Here is a 17,702-nt window from a genome sequence, read left to right as displayed (position 1 = left end):
TTATAAAGATACAATGAATGCTCTTAAGTGGAAAGAATAGAAAAATAAATGAGGCACTCCTTTTCATATCTAGTTACATGGTGTTTGTCCCCAGCATATTCACTACTATAATTGGAGCTCACAGCGACGACATCACAGGCTATGAAACCATAATGTTCTGGTAACTCGAACAAGAGCCAAATTATCTTTATTTACATTCCTACTTCCCATTCCTCAAAACGGTAGGCAATCAAACCTCAAATTACGAAGTGATACAGACGAAAAAATTTCATCTATCATTGATCACAGGATATGATAATTATGCGTACGCAATGAGTTAGATAGCCTAATGATTTATTAAGCAGAGTCCTGGTCCGATTATGGTCTATTGTCATTTAGGAATAGACAGGCGTTAATGCAACTGAAAACATTTATTGACATCTTAAATATGTCTTATAAATATAGAGTATGTCTTATAAAAATAAATAATTGTTTAAAAAACTAACAAAATACGCTTTTATAGAAAATCCAACTAAAAAATAGAAAATAAATTTATAATGAATTTGAATTAAAAATAGTCTAAGAAAAAATGATTTTATTGCGAAAAAGCGTGGGGTGCTTTCCAGGATATTATCAAAATAACCCTTCTGTTCATATCTGTTCATAAAATATTTATAACTACTGATACCATGCACCCACGCTTTTTTTACAGTAAAATCATTTTTTGTTCCACTATTTTTAATTCAAATTTATAATATTTTTTTTCAATTTTTTAGTTGAATATCAATCAATTTTTTCAAATTTTTTTTTTCAATTTTTATTTTATTGAATTGTCGTCGGTCCTTAATAAGTATACCAAATTTTGAGTTAATCCGGCGTTTTGAAGGGGGTCAATATCATGTTCAAAGATTCCGTTTCATACATACGTCTGAAGCTAATAACTGCGTTTTTTTTTATTGCCCTTGTAGGCAGACGAGCATACGGCCCACCTGATAGTGAGTAGTTACCGTCGCCCATGGACTTCAGCAATGCCAGGGGCAGAGCCAAGCCGCTTCCTACCGATAAGCGTATTAATAGTATGTATGTCTCGGCGTGAGCATTTATCATACACGCCCAATCAACGTGAAGTTATTCTCAGGTTATTACCCCGTGGCAAAAGGCAGAAGAGAGAGTTGCTTTGGACAACACCTACCATCGTCTTCCTACCTAGGCGCATGACTGCTTCGCGTTAGTAATACGTAGATTGGTGTTCAAATACACTCTGATATAGTTTTATACAATTTAGGCTAGTCCACATGGTGTTAAGTGGTTAATGGAGCCCATAGAGATCTACGACGTAAATGCGCCACCCCCTTTAAGATATAAGTTCTAAGGTCTCAAGTATAGTTACAGCGGCTGCCCCACCCTTCAAACCGAAACTCTAATATTCGTATGTGACTCAAGATTTGAAATGAGTCGTCAAGAATGGCACGCCTGCTAAATGTCATGTGGGCAGTGTGCTCCTCTACGTACAACGGTAATAAATAATATTTTGCCGTAAAAATAGGTAGCGTAGTGGTAGCAACTCGTATAAGTCCACAATATCCTGCCGTCGTTTCGTTCGTATGCACCCGCCCATATCGTACAAACGCGTGGTGGTTATAGTTAACTGCTCGTGTCACGGTCTACCGGCCAGGCAGACACTCTGCCAGCCGTTTTGGCTGATTTCACACAATTCAGGGGCTATATATTGTAGCAATTAGAGGGTGAGTTAAGTATGGGGATACTCGATGATATGCTTTAAAATTATAGCTTTGAGTTCATAAATCATTTTACTATTTCATTGGACATGTAATTTTTTTCACGTCGATAGAGAAAGTTTTCATTCGTTCCCTACTTTCCTGGCACATGCGTACTTATCATTTTAACATGTCATTAAGTATTGGTATTTATGCTATTTGTATAATCTATACTAATATATAAATCTATAGTGGTTTTTAAGGCTGTTCCCTTATAACTACTGAACCATGCATCCGATTGACTTTAAATTTGGTATCTATATAGAAAATACATGTATTTAATGGATAGGATAATGTTTATATGAGTGTTGGACTCCCTAATAATAATGTTAATTTTAAATGAGCAGCGAAGCGGGTGAGTACGGCTAGTTTTCAATATTTATGGAACACTATGGCTTAACTTTTTAGTTCTTTTGTATGTTTATGTGAGAGAAAAAAAAAACAACCATAAGATAATAATTATATAAATATGATAAAATCAATAGTAATATTTATTTATTATCCACTATGATTATTGTCTCGGAGTATTACTCGGTTTCGATATGCAGTCGTCGTCATTGTTTTCGTTAAATACGTATTTTGAGGCTTAGGGTCTGGAAAGTCTGGACGCGCTCTTATATCCTAAGATGATACCATTTAATGTGGAACTGTATGTTATTAGTTAGGGTTGCATGTTGGGACTGAAATCTATTCAGCGGGTGAAATAGCATAGCTTGTATTATACAACCGACTTAAGAACACATTGCAAGCTGGATGTCTAAAGGGGTGAGTCCAGGTGAGGGTTCCACGTGCAGCTATCACGTCCTAAACAACCCCCTGGCTGAGGGCAGACCCTTTTGTTACAATGGGGAATTTCTCTTGATTAAATACCTAATCTCCGATTGATTCGTGGTGCCAGGATTAATTAGTTGGAAATGGTTGGTAATATGTCGTCGGATTGTGAGATTGATTGAGTCGTTGTTGGAGCACTACGATTAGTGATGTGCTAATTGTTAATTTGTTTTTGATGAGTGTTTGAATAATTACTGCAAAAATTTACTAATTTGCACTGGGTTTATTACTCGTGGTAGGACCTCTTGTGAGTCCGCACGGGTAGGTATCATTACCCTGCCTATTTCTACCGTGAAGCAGTAATGCGTTTCGGTTTGAAGGGTAGGGCAGCCGTTGTAACTATACTGAGACCTTAGAACTTATATCTCAAGATGGGTGGTGGCATTTACGTTATAGATCTTGGCTAGATGGGCTACGGTAACCACCTAGCACCAGGTGGGCCGTGAGATCGTCTACCAAACTAAGCAATAAAAGAAAATAAAAAAAATGGTTTGTTATATTGAAGTACATGTCTAATGGTAATTCGTTTGAGCAGTAGTTAGCGGCCCTGCTTGTTCCGCTGAGGGTTGCGGGTTTGATTCCAACATCGGAGAAATATTCATGATTCATGATAAGCAAGTGTGTTGTCTGGGTATTTATTAACTACATATACCTATATCTATATGTATAAGTATGCATATTAGTCTCTGGTCTCCTTAACACAGAAAATCTTAATATGAAGCCGGATGATTCTGCAAAAGTGGAACTCCTTGAAGTAACGGGCTGTTTCGCAGAATTCACGAATTCACGGCATATATCGTTGGATAATGGTACTAAGATAAGAGGTAAGAAGCCTTCCCTGAAGTACCAACAACAGCTGGGCCAATTTTGATCAATTTTTTTTTTGTTTTTTTTTTTTACTTAGATGGTTGGACGAGCTCACAGCCCACCTGGTGTTAAGTGGTTACTGGAGCCCATAGACATCCACGACGTAAATGCGCCACCCACCTTGAATGTTTTAAGAACGCCAAAAATAATGTTTGTTTGTTGTTTGTTTGTTTGTTGGTTGTTTGGTTGTTATTGGTTGTTTGTCGAAATGCTTTAAGAACGCATAGCACTAAAAACTTTTCTTTTATTTATATATCCTAGTTTACTGGATAATACGTATTACATACCATATATATGCTGATTTTACCATTATAGGTATACATATGTATGTCTGCCGAAAAGTATTCAGGCGTGAAATAGCATACTACAATATTATTGATACGCTCCTATTTCAAGGTAGACTACATTCCCGTTGTGGAATTATGAGCTAGAACTCTCATTTAGAGGGACAGTAGATAAATATTAATATTAAGGATGGATTTTGCGAGCCAGGATTAGTACGGGACGCATGGCCTATTTGTTTTGCGACGCAATCGTACGATCCGTTTCAGTGGGAGAGCCAATGCAATTTAAGCTTTAATCTTTAGTCTGAAGGCTGTAAATGCTAAAAAATATGTTCATCTGCCTAATAATATTCATATCTCATTGTGAGCATTGCTATGGCCGCATCCATATCACAACCTATATTCGAAATAAATCGCATTACCAAGGCTTCCTTGACAAGGTTAAACGATAATTATCTATTATTTGAATTTCGAATACCGGTAAATAACGTTCGGAGTAATTAATCTCCGTTACAGACAACCTTGAACCGTCTCTCCATGGTTTCGCAGCCTCTCGTGAGCGCTAGACGCGAGTGAAGTGGTCTGGCTCGAACCGAGGGAGGCAGGCTACGTGGATCTAGATAAACGTGCACTGTATACGAGTTTGTTAATAAGTTAATAAATAGAGTTTGAGAATTTCTATTGCATAAATTTTTATTGACCTCTTGTGAGTCCGCACGAGTAGGTACTAACACCCTGCCTATTTCTGCCGTGAAGTAATAATGCGTTTCGGTTTGAAGGGTAGGGTAGTCGTTGTAACTATACTGAGACCTTAGAACTCATATTTCAAGATGAATGGCGGCATTTACGTTGTAGATGTCTATGGACTTCTTTAACCACTTAACGCCAAGTGGGCTGTGAGCTCGTCCACGCACCAATGCAATAAAAAATATAGTATAAAGGCTACTGCACTGTTCACACGGGAACGAATTATTGAGATAAAAATGAGAAGGGTGTGGTACTTACTCGCGACGCTTCATAAGACGCTGTACTATAACAATACAGTAATTAGGAATATTTTTTTCAGGTTTCATTTTTAGAATATTTTAGGTAATTTTTGTACACATTGGATTCCATTATTGGGGTTTTAGTAAGGATCCCAAGTTTTTTTTCAAAAAACATTATAGCCTGTGTCTCTCGGGCATAGTGTAGCTTCCAAACAGTGAAAGAATTTTTCAAATCGGTTCAGTAGTTTCGGAGCCTATTCAATACAAACAAACCTTTCCTCTTTATAATATTAGTATAGACTATTACTCCTCCATACTGAAATTAAGTTGTAAATGAGTGACAAGAGCGTATTTTCTAAAATTGGTACGTGTATGCGGTATTAGAACACCAGTACAGTACGCAGAACGTGTACAACAAGTACTTTAGGCCAGGACGACTTCGAAATTATGTCGCTTGGCCTAAAGTTTTAGGATCGATGATACATCGATTTGTTCAATGGCTATCTGAGTTCATTGGCGTAATAACACAGATTTTGTAACCCACGATAAGGTCATAAAAGTAATGTTTTAAGTTGTCCGTATTCACTTAGTCATATTAATCACACCCATAACCTAAAGGTAGACCGTAACCACTCCTTTCACTCTTAATTTTTTTATTGTATTTATTGAAACACTCTAATTTCATCCATAAATTATCAAAATCATTCATTGCCGCCAAAAAAAAGACATTAGTACAACATTTTCAAACTCTCAAAGTCAAACTTAATCGCAGCTTTCCACGCGTCTCTAATCTTGTTACATTTCATAAATGTAGTGTTTCATCAGCGCTTGATGGATGAACCGTATCAAGGATAGAGCTGCATTTTTGTCATGTATCATGAAAGCAGATCGGCAGCGCGCACATGCATTATTGAGTGCCACTGAGTGACGCGACGCGGTGCAGAGGAGCGTTTGCACTGGCGAGTTCACTTTCATGATTTAGTGACAATTTGAAGTGAAACTTCTTTAGAATTGTTGTGATTTCAAACTCGATGAAACGAAAAAATAAGTCCATAGAGACACAAACACATAAATGTATAGGATTCAGCCGGCGAGAGAATGAGATAGAACACATTATACGCTCTCGGTCTCCTCTTTGTGCGACTCATCGTAGCATCCCCACTATCGTCAACTAAACATAGTCCATATGTATGCTCCTGTGTAGTGGGATAGTCAGTATATCTATATCTCATTTATAAGTTTCACTTCTACCGTGTGTGACTTGCACACACACACACACACATTTTTTTTAAATTTATTGCATAAATGGGTGCACGAGCTCACAGCCCACCTGATGCTAAGTTGTTACCGGAGTCCATAGACATCGACAAAGTAAATGCCGCCACACACCTTGAGAGAGTTCTAAGGTCTCACTCAGTATAGTTACAACGGCTGCCCCACCCTTCAAACCAAAACGCATTACTGCTTCACGGCTGAAATAGGCAGGGCGGTATTACCTACCCATGCGGACTTACAAGACGTCCTACCACCAGTAAAACATATTGACAAAATGATAAATTACTTATTTTATGATTCGATATTTCTGATTTGAATTTATAAATGTGCCTGGAACATTTCTTGACATTAAAAGGATAAGCTTGGATCTGTAATGGTATTTTAAATTGAATATTACAAATTGTAACTGGTTTTATACACATATCTCAGCAACTATTTTTGAAAAGTATGTTTCTTAAATAACGGTCCTAGAATTATAATGTAGAGATTGCATATACAGAAAAAATAACAACACAAAAATTCGTGTGAGTGTGATTTTTATTTAAACTTAATATTTTGCTATAATACATTTTTTTTTAATATGTACTTTTTTTTCATTGCTCTTTCTATGCAGGGCTGTAAAAACTATTGGATATGAGTCGTTCCGTTAATTTAAATCTTTACTTCGTCTGAGTCATCAGATAAGAAACACAGAAATTCCAATTTATTATGAAAAATTGCATTTGGGATCTTATTTCGCTTTGGACAGCATTTCAGTATCACCTGTCATTTTTGTGCAATCTAATTTAACTAGTACAACATCTAATATCTAATACCCTATAGATAAGTGGTAGTTGTTGAAATGGTAAAAACAAGAGATATAATATCCAGAATATTAAGAATACAATATCCAGATTTAAATTTTATGTTACAGCTAAATAAGGACAGTTTAAAAATGTGTTAAAATATAAGTAGTAAGTATAACACATAAGCAAGAAGTTGTAAGTATGCAAACGCAGCACATTTTGCAAGTGCTCCGCGCCCCCCCGACATGAGCCAGACGCTTTCTACGAGATTCACCGTAGCTGTACGTAGGCTGCTACGGCGTAGCGGTGCCACGGTTATCTGTGAATCTGAAAGGATTCAGTTTTCAGCTGAACCTGGAAAAAATCTCAAAAGATGCTTACAAGGAAACTGTCTTTTATGGTGCGGAAGAGTTTCTCGAAGCTCGGTTAGACTTTAAAGGAATTTTCAGGACTTAAGCCAGAGCAGTTTACTGCGTTTGGAATTTATTTTCGTTTTGTAACAATAGTGAATAAATGTATCATCTTCACTTTGCTTATACAAGAAAAAACAACGACATATCGATAAATGTGTCATATCGTCTCATATCGATCAAGGTGTGTGGCGCATTTACGTTGTAGATGTCTATGGGCTCCAGTAACCACTAAACAACCAAATGGGCTGTGAGCTGGTCCACACATCTAAGCAATAAAAAAATATATAAAAAAAACGAATAATTCGTTGAAGTGAAACATTATATTAGCTCTCACGATATAATAATATGTTATATGGAATCATAAACAAAGTGGTCCTAGTGCAAGTCCTGCTAATTAAGCGCGTAACGTCAAATTATAAAATAGCAAATATTCCAATAGCCATATCAAATATGGATATTCGATCCTCAATATAACGTAAAAAAGTTTTACTAGCTAATCGCTCTGTCCAACTTTTTTTGGATTACGAGAAATTCACTAAACGCAACTTCTCTCTGGATTGGTGCAGCGGTGGAGTAGCAGTGAGGGAATCGAATCAAACAGTAAAAGTTACGAGCCGCACTAAAATTGGCCAGGCTTCAAACATTAGCAATGAGCTATAATAAATTCTGCGATATTTTTTTCTTTTTCAAATCAAAACGTTCCTTTAGCAAATGGTGTTACAGTCGTCAGAGTTATTCAAACTGCTCTACCAGTGTCGGTTGCGAAAGTATCGCGCCTTTCCCACTGAGTTTCTGGCCGGATCTTCTCAGTGGATCGCGGTTCCAATCCGGTGGTAGATTCTGCGAAGCACTGCTCTCGCTGGGGCCAGTGTTAACAATGCTCCCGGTTTAAGCCCCGTGAGCTCACCTACACGCTAGGGTAACGCTGAAATAACCTCTCAAGGCTATCAGCATAGGCAGGAAAAAAGAAAAAAAATGTATCGCGCCTTCAGATTCAAAGAGTACTGCAGTCATGCCAGTGCCATTAGCACTTCGACCTTACAGTATTATTAAGGTTCGATTTTAATAGGTACACGCTGAAATGCTTATCCGTTCTGGTATCTGTTGTATTTAACACAATGCCTTATTTGTCCTGTTGTTATGTATAGCTTTTGTTTGGCTTTATGAATTAGTGGTCTTTATTTCAGATTATTAACCTAACTACCATTCCATTACAATACTAACACCTAACTTTTTTGATTTTATCAATCTGTAGTAGATTATTAAAGTTTCGTAATCGAGGTAATTATAAGATAAAAGTAGATAAATAGAGGTACCTTATAGTTCAGCGAGATTATTAAAATACGATGCTTTCTCGTCCGATTTGGTAAGCGTAATTTGAATTTGTTAGGGAATCTTATGAGCCTGTATGGGCATTGTAGGTACCGTCAGCTTTGTAAGCCATAGATATTCATAGCCCATAACTCTACTGCAAAGCAGTAATTCGATCCAGTTTGTAGGGCGGGGCAGTAGTTGATCTATGGATCCGAAACTTAGAGTTCATGTCTTAAGATATTTACATTCTGCATATCTATAGGCTTCGGTAATTTAACATCAGATGTACCATGAATTTGTTCCACTTGGTCTAAGCGATAAAAAATATACACATTCATTTTAAACTAAGTTACATTAGTTCCCCGTACTCTATTGAATTTTTGAGATAAATAATTAAAATAACTTATCTAGTACCATGTATCAATCTGGTATTGGTTCTATTTTGGGTCTCTCGAGCATCCTATCTACCTCCTACCATCTTACCATGCATTATGTTTATAATTATTATGCAATTATATTCTATTTGGATGGCGAATGCCACGGCATGGTTTGTACCACTTCCGGCTGCCACAACACTAATAAATCAATATAAAGTGATCTTCATTTCATAGAAATACTATCGGATACAAAACCCTGCACTCATTAAAGCTTAGACAATAGATAACTGTAGGTGCCGTTAAGCATAGGACGTCGGCATGCCTGCGGTTACTTCGTACATGGAGCTCGAAAAATATAGATATGGTACTCTGATAAAATTTATGTCGATCTTCAATGATAATAATAACATGTTCTTAAATTATGTGGTAGGTAATGTTATTATTGGAGAATATTTTCGTGAAAATTACAAAAAAGATGTGTGGTGACGTGCGGCACCGGATAGGAACGAAGTTCCTTACTATAAACATATTAATTTTAAGTTCTATTCGAGGTATGAAGAAAATATTATTCGGGTATACATTTTTAATATGATTTTTTTATTGATAAAAATAAAAGAAACTACTTTACAAAGTTATCAAACTCTATTTTATTTACAATGATTTATATAAAACATATTATAATAAAAATATGTTATTTTTTGTACGTTATTACAAAGTTAAGTCGTACACTGTGTGCATATAAGTCAGTATCTATTTGCGTTCCTTTAGGTTCAAGCTTCAGAATGTGCTCTTTTAATAACTTTAGCCAATTTAGTTCTTAGCAGGAAATTTGAGGAGAGAATAATTTCAATATAAACTTATAAATACATTTAAAGGAGTTCACTTCTCTGCATTGCCATACAGAAGGTTTAATGGAAAAACCTTAAAAGCTTAAAAGAGGTACATTGACTTTTTTCATGAAGCATATCCATTTCATTACAGCTCCTAGATCCTTTCTATTAGTTGATAGTTATGTGTGCTTAGCACTCGACACTCGACTATTGTCCCATAAAACAATGGGATGCCATTATTTATGGTCTTTTCGGCTTCATTACAATCTTGTAATCGTGTTAAGCGTTAACAATTTGTGGTTTATACTATGTAAATAAATAATCTAGTGTAGGATTGACTTACAAGCAGGCAGAGTTATGGAAAAGATGTTAATGATCTTAAATGTAGGTATGGTAGAGTTTTTGTTCACGGAATGATTTTTTAATACTGGTAGATGTTGAATTATTGTGTCATCATCATCATCTTAGGCCTTACAGCCCAGGGTGGGCCTTAGCCTGGTCCAGTATGTTTCTCCAGACTGCTCTGTTCAGGGCTTTCTCCTTCCAGTTCTTGACGCCGATATTTTTGAGGTCGCGCTCCACGCCATCCAACCATCGAAGTTTGGGTCTGCCACGACTTCTGCGGCCCTCTGGTTTGCCATAGAGCAATTGTCTTGGCATTCTGGTACTCTCCATTCGAACCACATGTCCTGCCCATCGTAGGCGTCCAATCTTTATAGTTGTTATGATGTTAGGATCTTTGTAAACATCATACAACTCGTGGTTATAGCGCGTCCTCCATATCTCGTTTTCCCGCACAGCACCGAATATCCGTCTTAGAATCTTACGCTCGAACACAAGTAGACGGTTCTCATCTTTTTTGCTGAGTACCCATGTCTCTGAGCCATAAATAAGAATGGGCCTCAGTAGGGTCTTGTATAAAATAATTTTGATATTTCGTGACAGAATTTTGGAACAGAAATATTTAAGCAGGCCGAAGTAGCATTTATTCGCCGACAGTATTCTCTTAACTATTTCTGCTGTTATATTATTATTATTCGTTATCAGAGAACCAAGATATACAAATTCATTCACAGATCCAAAAGTATGCTGGCCAATATTTTTATGCGCTGTGTCCTCACGTAAGTCCCTCGACACCCTCAGGAATTTAGTTTTGTCTGCGTTTACTTGGAGACCGGCTTCGAGAGACGAGGCCTCGAGAGCAAGGTACGCACTTTCTACTGCGAGAGCTGATCTGCCAATGACGTCAATATCATCCGCATATCCCAGTACTTGAGCGGATTTGTAATATATATTGCCCGTCGTCTCTATTGCTGAGTCACGGATACACTTGTCGAGTGCAACATTGAAAAGAAGGCAGGAGAGGGCATCACCCTGCCTTAGTCCATCATGGGTTCTAAAAGGATCCGATAGGTCTGTTTGGATCTTAACAATGCTTTGCGATGCAACCAGTGTCATCCTTGTTAAAGATATAAGCTTCGGTGGTACGCCAATCTCATGCATAGCCTGGTATAGGAAATCACGGCTTATGTTGTCGTAGGCAGCTTTAAAATCAATAAAAAGGTGATACGTATCAGCATTAAATTCAAGAGTTTTTTCAAGTATTTGTCGTAGGGAGAAGATTTGGTCGATGGTTGATCTACCAGGTCGGAAACCACACTGATATTCTCCTAGTCTAGGCTCCACGAAAGGTTTTAATTTGCCAAAGAGAACGTTCGCAAATATCTTATATGCTGTATTGAGGAGTGAAATGCCTCGATAGTTCTGACAGTCGAGAACATCGCCCTTCTTGTGGAGAGGACAAATAACCGCTGTGTTCCATTCCTCAGGCATAACTTCAGAATTCCATATCTGCAGTACTAGTTTATGGAATTCCTCTTCAAACTGGGACCCAGCGTATTTCAGCAGTTCACTCTGGATGTTGTCGTTTCCTGGAGCTTTATTGTTTTTGAGTTTTTGGCTGGCAGCTCTGGTGTCTTCCAGAGACGGTTGGGACACTTCTAGCCACTGATGATTAAGTGGAGCTTCGACTTCATCGATATGAGTAGCAACTGATGGTTTGTTTAGTAGCTCTTGGAAGTGTTCTGCCCACCTTTTAATGACTTCTGTTCTGTCATTAAGCAGTTGGCCATCTTTATTTCTACAGGCTGAGGTTCTTGGTTTAAATTCCTTCTTTCCGCTATTCACTTGCTTGTAGAAAATCCTGGATTCCTGCTTTGAGTAACTATTTGCAATTTCCTTAAGTTGTTGCTCTTCAAACATTCGTTTCTTCCTTTTGTGTAGCTGTTTTTCTTTAATCCTAAGGTTTCTGTAATTCTCTCTACGGCACCGAGTGAGTTTTTGCTGCAATAATTTATGAGCCTTATTCTTCGCATCTGTGACTTTTTGGCATTCATCGTCGAACCACCCATTCCGTTTTCGCTTTTCTTCGTGTCCAAGAACTTTCGTAGCTGCTGTTGTAACTGCAGATTTCAGGCGTTGCCATATTTCATCAGAATCTACATTACTATTTCTATTATCTGTTATCTTATCCAGTTCTTGGCCCACACACTCAATGTACTCAGAGTTCACCCCTGGCCGTCGCTTTAACTTTGAGGTGTCAAACTTTCTTGTCCTAACAGTCTTGGTGTACTTGTATTGCGATATTCTTGCCCTCATTTTGCAAACGACTAAATAGTGGTCCGAATCTATGTTGGCACCTCTGTGGCTCCTAACGTCCAGGAGGTTTGAGTAATATCTACGGTCAATCAAAATATGGTCAATTTGGTTACGGGTAACCCCGTCAGCGGAAAACCAAGTAACTTTGTGTATGTTTTTGTGCGGAAAACATGTACTTCCAATAGCCATATTCAAAGATGAAGCAAGGTCAATAAGTCGGGTGCCGTTATCATTGGAGGTTTCGTGGAGACTATGTAGTCCAATTGTTGGACAGTATACCTCTTCTCGGCCAATTTTCGCATTTAGATCTCCTATTATTACCTTAACGTCACCTTTGGGCGCTTTAGAGTACACACTTTCCACATTATAGTACCACTTCTCTTTCTCTTCTGGGGCGCTTTCCTCCGTTGGGGCATGTACGTTAATAATTGTGTAGTTTTGAAATTTACCTTTTATTCTAATTGAACACATACGCTCGTTAATTGGCTGGAAGTCAATGATAAGGGGTTGAAGCCGCTTGCCGACGACGAACCCTGTTCCAAACAAGTGATGCTTTGGGTGACAACTATAGTACGCTGTATAGTCTGCCCTTTTAACTACGCCTTGTCCCACCCATCTAATCTCCTGTAAGGCTGTGACATCGGCTCTGTGTTGTGTCAGTTGCTGGCATAAGACCTGGAAGGCTGCCGGTCTATTGAGAGTTCTAACATTCCATGTGCATAAGCTAAATTCGTTTGCCGTTTTAACATCGCCAGTTCGTTTTGAAAAAATCCGGTCCGGTAACATTACTTTTCCTTTCATAATCATTTAATTTTTTGGATGAGTGGGTTCATAATCATTTAATTTTTTGAATTATTGTGTACTACTTATAAATTTTTATTTTGCTTTCATTTCTAAGATCATAGTGACCAAAACCTATAAAGCTTATGCAAAAACGTATGACACGTGTTACAGGGTAATATGTATATTTTAATACACTTAAGATTTCAGTTTAAGGAATAAAGTCAAATGTTAGAGCTCACTCAAGCCATATACATCAGAACGAGAATCCTAAGAAGGCTATGTAGTCGTAAGCCAAATAAGTTCACTTGAAAGCACTTTATTGAAACCAGTAGTTCTTTTCTTCGCATTTCTCTTACATAACGAAGATATTTATTCCATAATTGGAATATAAAATTACTGAGGAATAACATCTACGCGAGGATCTGTAAAAAACATATATGTACTAAATTTACTAACACACAGACATCCTTAAAATTATCTTGGCATAACAGAAGCAACCCTATTATACACAAAAAAAATATCAAAGTTACCGCAGAATTTTGGATTTGAAAATCTTTTAATTAACAATCAATTCTCTCAACCGTGAAAAAATTGTCTGGTCAGGTTGCCAACATAAAAATTGGTATGGAAACAGAACAATTATGATCCGATTTGGCAAAGCAACACTAGTTTTATGGCTAATCGTGGCAACCGCAACCATTAAAACAGCCCAAGAAATCTCACAATGTCCTGTGACCATGACGCATTAGATTTTTTTTTATAAAACTACTGTTACGAATTAATCTGGTGTTTATTTATTTTCATATAAAGATTGAGCTAAATATATTCTAATTTTATTGAAACTACTTTAGTCGTCTTGGGTTGAATTATAATGTATTTTCAAACACAAAAGGGCACAACGAAAGTTTTTATTTAAGACGAACACAAAATATACAAAGAAGGAGAAAGTACACAAGAAATAGATAGTCCAAGCAACACAAGCAGTACACGAAACAAAAAGCAATAATTATAAAAGGCGTAGAACAGAAAAGATAATACGGGATGCGCGCTCGCAAGTCAGATTTCGACTGGTGGCGGTGGATCGGTAAATATGCGACCGATGTACTAGCGAAATATATCGCCGCCGCCATACTTCAGTTATCGCCTGACTTTGCTTGCCATTCCGATAGAGGCACCCGTCACGCGCGGACGTGCTCATCGACCACTCGATCGCCCGGCCTTTGTTCGCCCGGCTTTTGTTAGCCCGGCCATTGTTCGCGCGGCCTGTGTTCGTGGTACATCTGCCGACCAAGTGTTTTTCCTGGAAGTTTTTATTTGTTTGGTTTCCTTTTGTTATTTCTGTGTTCGTGGTACATCTGCCGACAAACTGTCTTCCTGGAAGTGTTTAATTGTTTTGTTTCTTTTTGTTATTTCCGTTTTGTTGTGATTTTTCTTTGTCCTGCAGTAATCGTGCCGCATCGCCACCTGTGTTCAATAGAACCGCTCAGGTCCGAGAAGTTGGGGCCTCGCCGCAAGGCGAGTGTTTTCTAAGACCCAGGGTAGCCCCACCTGGGCACGTAGACATCATGGACGCTGTATTTGCGGAATTTCTCCGGCTTCGCTACCCAAAGCTCACTTCCGAGTTTCAGGCCTTCAAGGCCGATCACACTGCGAGCCCTCTCGTGGACTCCACCGAGCTCGCTGCTCCTGCGTCGCCTGTACCTGCGTGCAAAGCTTCTGCATCGAGCACCGCAGCCTCCGTCGTGCCTGCCGTTCCCGCGTCGCCTATACTGGCGAGTAAAACTGCTGCGTCGTCCGCCGTGGTCGCCGTTCCAGCAGCGCGATCATCCGCGGCCTCCGTCGCGCCGTCCAAAACACCTACTCGTAGGTCACCTGCGCCCGCCTCCTCGTCCTCCGACTCTGACTCGGAGATGGAGGTCGACCTCGCTCCCGCCTCATCGACGGATGGATTCACCCTGGTGCAAAAGGGTAAGAAGCGTGCCGCGGAGTCTCGAGCTCCCGCGGCCGCTAAAATTAGCAAAGCCGCGAACGCGTCGCGCCCCCGCCCTCAGACTCCCGTTGCGCCTCCAGCCCGTGCCACTCCGTCGCCGCGTCCGGTGGCACAAAACAAAGCCCAGACCCCTCCCCCGGTAATCCTTCAAGAGAAGGCAGCTTGGGAACGAGTTTCCCTGGCCCTTAAGGCCAAAAATATCAATTTTACGAATGCCCGTAACCTCGCGAACGGCATTCAAATTAAGGTTCGAACATCCGACGACCATAGGGCCCTCTCTTCTTACCTCCGTAAGGAGCGTATAAGTTTCCACACATATACGCTCCAGGAGGAGCGCGAACTCCGTGCCGTTATACGTGGCATCCCTAAAGAGTTGGATGCCGAGCTCGTCAAGGCCGACCTTCTCGAACAAGGCCTACCGGTTAACTCCGTACACCGCATGCACACAGGCCGCGGAAGGGAGCCATATAATATGGTTCTCGTCGCCCTCCAGCCTACCCCCGAGGGTAAGCAAATATTCAACATCCGAACGGTCTGTAACCTTTCCGGGATCGCAGTCGAAACCCCACACAAGAAAGGCACACCTAGCCAGTGCCATAACTGCCAATTATACGGGCATTCTTCCCGTAACTGTCACGCGCGCCCCCGATGCGTCAAGTGCTTAGGCGATCACGCCACGGCCCTATGCACTCGCGATCAAAAAACCGCGACGGAACCGCCTAGCTGCGTCCTGTGTCGAACACAGGGTCACCCCGCAAATTACCGCGGATGCCCCCGAGCCCCGAAAATAAATCGCCGCGTCGCCCGCCAAAACCGCCTCCGAGCTTCCGGCCCAGACATCAAAGCCTCGGCACCCTCTGTGTCGCAGGCTAAGCCAGCGTTCGTTCCGGCGCCGGTGCCCAGTGTCTCGGCCTGGGCGAAACCGCTGCCGTACATGAACACGGCTACAACTCCCTCCTCCGCGATTCGTCCCGCCCCCGCGACTCGTCCCTCTCCCGCGACTTGCCCTCCGACCGCGTCCGACAATCTCGCTTTAGCGATCGACTTCTTTCAGTCGATCAACTTTGAGCGCGTTAACGCTTTGGGCGACGCCATTCGCTCTGCCTCCACTGCACAACACTTTATCGCCGTTGTGCAAGAATACGCCGACGTATACGCGTCATTAAATACGTACGTCCTCCCCTCACTCCGCCGGTAATCAATGGCGTATATAAATAGAATAAAGCCCCTATCCGTAACGATAGGATTTTTTAACGCTTACGGTCTCGCAAATCAGCGTGATCAGGTTTCTGACTTTTTGCGTGACCATCAAATTGATATCTTTTTAGTGCAGGAGACCCTACTTAAGCCCGCGCGCCGTGACCCTAAAATCGCGAACTATAACATGGTCAGGAACGACAGGCTCTCTGCTCGTGGTGGTGGTACCGTCATTTACTTTACTTTTATAGAAGAGCCCTGCATTGCGTCCCACTCGATCCTCCCGCGCTCGCTAATATCGAAGCATCAGTGTGCCGAATCTCACTGACGGGACACGCGCCGATCGTTATCGCGTCCGTTTATCTTCCACCGGATAAGATCGTTCTAAGCAGTGATATCGAGGCGCTGCTCGGCATGGGGAGCTCTGTCATTCTGGCGGGCGACCTAAATTGTAAACACATCAGGTGGAACTCACACACCACAACCCCGAATGGCAGGCGGCTTGACGCGTTAGTCGATAATCTCGCCTTCGATATCGTCGCTCCGCTAATCCCGACTCACTACCCGCTAAATATCGCGCATCGCCCGGATATACTCGACATAGCGTTATTAAAAAACGTAACTCTGCGCTTACACTCGATCGAAGTAGTTTCAGAGTTAGATTCAGACCACCGTCCCGTTGTTATGAAGCTCGGTCGCGCTCCCGATTCCGTTCCCGTCACGAGGACTGTGGTGGATTGGCACACGCTGGGCATCAGCCTGGCTGAATCTGATCCACCATCGCTACCGTTTAGCCCGGACTCTACCCCGTCTCCTCAGGATACCGCTGAAGCCATAGACATCTTAACGTCACACATCACCTCGACATTAGATAGGTCATCGAAACAAGTTGTAGCGGAGGACTTCCTTCACCGCTTCAAATTGTCCGACGATATTAGGGAACTCCTTAGAGCTAAGAACGCCTCGATACGCGCCTACGACAGGTATCCTACCGCGGAAAATCGTATTCGAATGCGTGCCCTACAACGCGACGTAAAGTCTCGCATCGCCGAAGTCCGAGATGCCAGATGGTCTGATTTCTTAGAAGGACTCGCGCCCTCCCAAAGGTCTTACTACCGCTTAGCTCGTACTCTCAAATCGGATACGGTAGTAACTATGCCCCCCCTCGTAGGCCCCTCAGGCCGACTCACGGCGTTCGATGATGACGAAAAAGCAGAGCTGCTGGCCGATACATTGCAAACCCAGTGCACGCCCAGCACTCAAGCCGTGGACCCTGTGCATGTAGAATTAGTAGACAGTGAGGTAGAACGCAGAGCCTCCTTGCCACCCTCTGATGTGTTACCACCCGTCACCCC

Source organism: Bombyx mori, chromosome 13 (assembly GCF_030269925.1).
Source record: "Bombyx mori chromosome 13, ASM3026992v2".
In the NCBI taxonomy this organism is placed as follows: Eukaryota; Metazoa; Arthropoda; class Insecta; order Lepidoptera; family Bombycidae; genus Bombyx; species Bombyx mori.
The sequence above is the reverse complement of the archived record's forward strand: the minus strand, read 5'-3'. Positions refer to the sequence as shown.